The following is a 6,787-nucleotide window of genomic DNA, read 5'->3' on the forward strand; positions in this document are numbered from 1 at the left end:
TGTAGAGTCAGATTACAGTTGTTTGTTTTCTCGCGCACATTTTAGGAGAAATAATTAGTTCAGGGTGTTGAGCGAAGCACAATGGTTAAACAGAGTTTCATTGATGCCCTTTTCCCTCTACAATCAGTGCTCAAAGAAGCCGGTTGTACACCAAGTTGCTGACAGGAGATTAATAAGAGCTGATGACACACTGCTCTGAATATTTTGTAATTGGCTATACAAAAGATATGAACGTTTCACAACTGGGTTGATGAAGACCCTTTCTGGAGCATAAATATTTTTTCCCTTTTTGATGATTTATGTAGGAATCAAACTGTAAAATTCCTGCTTCCGAAGATGGCCATTGCAACAATAAACTTAAAAAGCGTTTGATCATATATTTTTATTCTGCACTACAACTCCATGCATCTATGATCTACTACATATACTTACTAATGAGTGCTACTGTACTAATTATTCCCAATTATGTGAACAAGGATCCAGTAGAGAAAACCAATCTTGTTGAGATGACTAGGTGAGCAGTCATCTCATTTCCTGCTACTTTACTTCTGAGCCTGGTGCTGCTCCTGTGCAGCTGCGCGGACGTAATGGCCAGCATCGAGATTGGCGACCCCCGCGGCTTTCTCCGGCGAGCAGCTGGCCAACGCAACCCACAGAGACTGCACGGCCGCGTCCGGCCGCCTGGCCCCGAGCGCAGCGCACGCCTCGCCCATGACTCGAACACCGGCATGCTCGGTCGAGGTCTAGAACCCTAGACTATGACCAGCAAAGGGGGGCGGGAGGGGGCAGCGCGGAGTTACATACCAGAGAAAAGGAGGGGAGGCGCTCCGGCCGGCGTGGAGGAGGCTGCGGATGGTGGCGCGTGGAGAAGCTGGTGGCGGCGGGTGGATGTGGCGTGCGCTGCGCTCGGGGCTGTGCTTCCATGAGTCCCTCTACGAGGGTCCTGAAACGCGTGGGTAGGAGGGGATTGAAGGGGAAAGAAGGGAATTGGGCTGCGCAAACCCCGGTTACCAAACGGGCCGTCGAGTTTTTGTGGGGTTTCTGGCCCTCGCGGGGATTGTCCTCTCGAAACCTCCCGAAACCCCCTGTGCCAAACGAGGCCTTAAGTGGATGACCTAAAGTGTATCAATCCATGGGAGGTTAGGTTGAACGTGATGCCTCTCAAACAAGCCTGCAATTAAATACAAGTAGTCTCTTCCCCAACACACCTAATATAGTTGTTAATTGTATATTTGCACTAGTTTGGTGAAGCATTTGATACTCAAGTGATAGATAAACAGTTTGGATGATAACAATATTTTTGGATTTTTGGAAGAAAATAGGACAAGGTAAACATTAGTAAAAATGAGTAAAATGGCGCCTCAATGCTTGGAAATAAGGCCTAGGGTTCATACTTTCACTAGTTTCTACCCTCAAGATCATTAACATAATTAGTAGCACATGATATGGCCTCAAAACACATAGTAAAGAAGCACCCCAATATTTCTCTTTTTTTATGAGATCAAAGTAGTATGAGATCGTGTATGTGTGCAAATAGCCAACCGCCTCAAAGTCATATTTCTAATCTTAATCTATTGAACCATCCCAATGTCACAGGCTGCCGCGGAAGTTAATACTTCAAGAACACCATATGATCTTTATGATTCTAACCTATTATCAAAAGAGTTACCCTAATGTCAGTACTGGTCTCTGTAAGTTATATTAGCCATGACTCCCAAAAGATTCAATCCAACATAAAGTAAACTGATAGATGAGCGATATTCAATTAATTCACCACAAAAGATAATATGAGGGATACATCACATAATTCAAATCCATTAAGAAAGCCCATCATCACAATCATCATAAGAAATGAACAGAGAGAGAGAGAGGGAGACAGAGAGCGCACATAGGTACATGTACAAACCTCCAGCCCCAGAGTCTGTAAAGTCTGCCTACAAAGTGGGGGTAATGCTCAGGGATAGAAGCTGTGGCAGTGATGCTGCCTGCTCCAGAGTGAGTACGGGAAAGTGTCAGGTAAATTTTGATTGGAACCACATTTGGAAGATGAGAGTCCCAAACAAGCTGAAGATGTTTGTCTGGCGGCTAGCTCACAACAGCTTGGCACTCAGGATGAAAATCGCGAGGATTGGGATCGAGCTGGACACCTCGTGCCCGGTTTGTCATAGGAAAAATGAAGACGGTGGCCATATCTTTCTAAAGTGTAAACATGCTAAGGAGTGTTGGGGGAGGCTGGGGCTGGGGGAGACGCGTGAGAAGCTCCTGCCCTGCAGCTCGGCTCACCATATGTTTGAGGAGCTCTGGAAGTGTGACGAAAATATACAGTTGAAAGCTACAATCTTTATGTGGGAATGGTGGAATGTAAGGAACAAGGCCAATGCGGGGGAGGTGGTTCCAAATACCCAAACTATTTGCCACAGAGTGGAAAGCCTGGGAGTGGATTTCTTGATGCTCAGGGTGCCAGATAAGCCACCAAAACCACCTGACCTTAGTAGATGGGTTAAACCCCCTGAGAACTTTGTGAAAGTGAACTTTGATGGGGCTTTTTCCCAGATCAGTGGTTCTGGAGGATGGGGCTATGTCATTTGCGATCAGGCGGGCGATTTCGTTGCTGCTGGCGCGGGTAATTCAGTGCATTTGAGGTCTCCTCTGCATTCTGAAGCTGTTGCTTGTCTCGCTGCTATCGATGGCGCCATCAGGGTGGGCGCAAACAAGATCATCTTTGAGTCTGATGCTTCAGTCTTGGTACAAGCGCTCAACAGCTATGAGTATGACAAGTCGACGATTGGTGTGCTGGTGAAAGAAGCTAGGAGTTTAAGTATTTTAAACTTTGTTTCCTTTAATTTCTCATTTGGTCGGCGGGCTTGTAACGCTGTTGCTCATGAGTTGGCAAGGTTTGGTGTGAGTTGTGAGAATGCAGACTCATTCTGGGAGGGTGATGCTCCTCCATGTATCATGAACATTATTGCTAGCGATCTGGCTGAAGTTTAATGGAATGCAATGTTCCCATAAAAAAAAACCTCCAGCCCCAAGGATGGACTACTGTCGGATCATCATAGGAGCAGCAAGGGATGATGGAGAGGTCGATGAAGATTGATACCCCCCTCTGACAATGCGCACTATATTGATATGTTAGTTTAGAAAAAGATAAAAAATTGATGGCAAAACTATGCAATAATGATATAAATATAGCATGAAATACTTTAAAAATTATATATACGTTTGAGACGTATCAGTCATGCACACTGGGTCAAAAAATATCTGTTGAGATGAAATTTGATTTGTATATATTGCGAGCTTATCTATCTGATAATCTACCTAATTCCGTGCCATTTGCTTAAGCGGTTTGAGAGTAGCTCATAGGTTATCGGAGGTAACAAAACGCGCATTAACTCTGTTTTGTTGTTTTCTTGCCACTTGTGATTTCGTTGGCAAGGTGTTGAGTGTATAGTTTCTACTCTCTCCGTTTCTAAATATAAGTCTTGTCTTTTACCTCCATATGTATTTTGTAGAGAAATCTCTAAAAAGACTTATATTTAGAAACGGAGGAAGTAGATAAGACCGTGTTCCATGATTGTCATAGTGAAAGTCGTATGGGACGGTTCGTCCGTGCCCGTATTTTTCACTCCCGTTTTGTGGAGGTTATTTCAGGTACAAATATTGTGCCATTGTGCTTATTGGTCTGTTATTCCATTGCTTACTTGTTGGCTAAAACTATCTCAAAGTTCACTATAAACTGAGCTGCTAAAAGGGTGAATTAGTACACTGTTTCGTTGATGTTTAACCCCACCAATACACCAATGCACTCGACCTCGCTCTATAACCGGTGAAAACAGAACACTTCCACTTACAATCTACTGTGGTGTTCTAACTGTTGTTAGATCATAATTATGTTAAGCCTAATGCTCAAGATTCAACATCTACATAAAGTCCACCTCAAACATATGCATGCTGTTGTTGGCCTTGTCGTTGTTCTGGTCGGAGACCTCGCCATTGGCCGCCACCGCCGCCGATGGCATCGTGCTGGAGCGCGCTCACCGAGGAACACGACAGAATGTTGCTGTTATTGATGTTGTTGTGCAAGAGGGAGGTGATGAAGTGCTGCTGCTCCTGATGGTGGTGGAGCTGCATGGCGTTCCTGATCTGCTGCTGCTCATCGTCCTCCTCCAGCGGCGCACCGAGGGTGAGCGTCGTCGGCCTCGTCGAGGCTACCTCCCTGGCCTGGCTCTGCTGGAGGCAGCTGATCGCGCTCGTGTTGGAGGAGATGGTCGACTTCGTCGTGCTGAAAGCTGATCAACAGATCGTACGTACGTACAAATTAGCCCCGATAAATGATGATCGTTGCACTAGGAATTAGATAAAGCGACCGTGTCATCTTACTGTTGTTGTCGGCAGTGTAGGAACTGGAGATGGCGCCGGCGTTGGGTTTCTTGGAAGGTGGAGCCGAATCCTTGGACAACGCCGCCGTGCTGCCAGGCGCCGGCTTCCTCCGGCGACGGTTGTGCTCTGCGAGCCGCCTCCGGCAGCTCCTCTTTGCCTCGTCGAACTCCGTGAGCATGTGGAACCTAAATCCAATCCGAATTACACGCCTTTTATGTTTAGCTTGGGCATGTCTAGGTCTCAGTTGATTGAGATTTAATCAAATCTCAATCAAGTGGTATAATATGCAAAGAAAAAAAAGCTGAAAAGAAATTATTTGTAGGAATCTTCATGCAAGACCGAGACAGTCGACTCAGACTTAGCAAAGCTGAAACATAAAATTCAAGTTGTATGTACCAAAAGATAACTTAAAATTCTAGCTAGCTCAACAAGTGATGCATGCGTGTGAACCCATATGCAAAAGTCTAGTCGCCACTGGCACCGCCACACTACATTGGTCAATGCAAGAAAAAGCAGAGATATGGCCAGGGCACGCAGCGGTCTGGAGTCTGCAGCTAGACCAAAGAACGCTCCCTTTTCAATCTCTTTTTCTTTTCGTGACCCTGTCTCCATTGATCGATCGCCCAGGACCGGAAAACGGCAAGGAAAAGCTCATGTTTGTGCTACATGCATGGAGTAGTGTTTTGTGTTGTCTTTTTTATTTGACATGACGGGTCGTCTCTAACACGGACAAGCTAGATGAACCAAAAACAGAGTGAAGACTGAAAAGGCAAACAGTTCCCACTGGCCAAGCTGCAACCTAGCTAAGCTATACGGAGTATACTTGTGCAAGAACATGAGTCATCTTAGTTTCTAGAGAGAGGGATATGGGAATCTATGGGGTCTGACTCTGACCTGCTGCATTGCTGGCAGAAGCGCTGCTGCTTGCCGGCGGCGGAGACGAGGGCGGCCTTGGCGTGGTATTCGCAGACCTTGTGGCGCCGGTGGTAGTGCTTGGCGCCCGAGAGGTCCGCCTTGCAGTCCTCCACCTGGCACCGAGGAGCTTGGTGGTGGGCGCGGCCGAATCCCAGCCCGAACACGCCGCCGAGACGGGACCGCATCAGCATACGGTCCACGGCCAGCATGTCCCCGGGGGAGAAGTAGGTCCGGTGGCCGAGGTTCAGCCCGATCCTCCCCGCGTCCCCGGCACCGCCGCCCTCGCGCTTCACCATCCCGGGCGCCGGGTACACGTCGCCCTGGCCGTGCATGGCCATGGGCGGCATCTGCAGCTGCATCCTGGGCATGGTCGGCGGAGCCATTGGGACGAGCCCACAGGCGCCGCTCCCGTTCCGCGGGAGCCCAAGCATCTGGTGGTGCGGCGCGTCCTGGAACTGGCCGAAGGCGGCGGCAGCCGCCGCGAAGTCGAAGTTGTCGTACATCATGGCGCCCTGGTGGCGCTGGTCTCCTCCTCCGCCGGCCTGGACAATGCCGGCGTGCTCGAAGCCGACGTAGGGCGGTGGCTGCATTGCCGCGAAGCGGAAGTCGTCGCTCGCTGCTGTGTTCATCCTACCGCCGCTCATCATGGCCCGAGTAAGTGGTCGGTCGGAGCTCAAGAAGAGAAGGCCGGCCGGGGGGAGTTAGATAGGAGGCGTGTGGTTGGCTAAGCTCGCTTGCTAGCCGTATGAATCAGTGAGGTTGTGCTGTGCTGTGTAAGGTGGTGGAGGGCGCAGAGGTGCTTAAAAAGGCAGCCAGGAGAGAGAAGAGATCAAGAGAGAGCAATGTGGGTAGTGTACTGTGGTGGAGAGAGAGAGAGAGAGAGTGGAGGGGAGGAGAGTGATGAGTGTGTGCGTGTCCGTTGGCAATTAGGCCAACTCTAACCTACGGCCCGGGCATCCGTTTGGTCCGAATTTCATCCGTTTGGGTATAGCACCGGGCGGTGTTCGGCCGTTTTCATGGATGCATAAACCGTGCGCCCAACGCGAGGCCTCATCTTAGCCGCATCTCGTCCGCATGCATTTTTTGGGCTGCCTTCTTATTTTATTTCATCAACGATTCTTTTGATACATTGAAGTACTTTCACCAATTGACTAGAATAGCAAGACCAACGAAAACAAGAACCACAAATAGATTTAAAAGATATCTAACTTTCATAACTGCTCCCACAAGTTGGACTAGTATCTTCTTAATGCCTTCACTAGTAGAAAACAGGGCATTTGTCCCGGTTTGTAAGGGCCTTTAGTCCCGGTTCTTGAACCGGGACTAATAGGTCGTTACTAATGCCTCCCCCTTTAGTCCCGGTTCTTACACGAACCGGGACAAATGGGCATACACGAACCGGGACACCAGGCAAGGGGGCCCTTTGGTCCCGGTTGGTGACATAAACCGGGACCAAAAGGCATCCACGCGTCAGAAGCTGGCCGCAGCTGAG

At 48.7% G+C, this 6,787-nt stretch overlaps 1 pseudogene; it reads right to left on the reverse strand.

Moving 5' to 3' along the window:
• Window positions 1-3,769: 3,769 nt before the first annotated feature.
• Window positions 3,770-6,054, reverse strand: LOC123161585 (squamosa promoter-binding-like protein 10; annotated as a pseudogene).
• Between the last annotated feature and the right edge of the window lie 733 nt (window positions 6,055-6,787).

Source organism: Triticum aestivum, chromosome 7B, assembly GCF_018294505.1.
Source record: "Triticum aestivum cultivar Chinese Spring chromosome 7B, IWGSC CS RefSeq v2.1, whole genome shotgun sequence".
Taxonomy (NCBI): Eukaryota; Viridiplantae; Streptophyta; class Magnoliopsida; order Poales; family Poaceae; genus Triticum; species Triticum aestivum.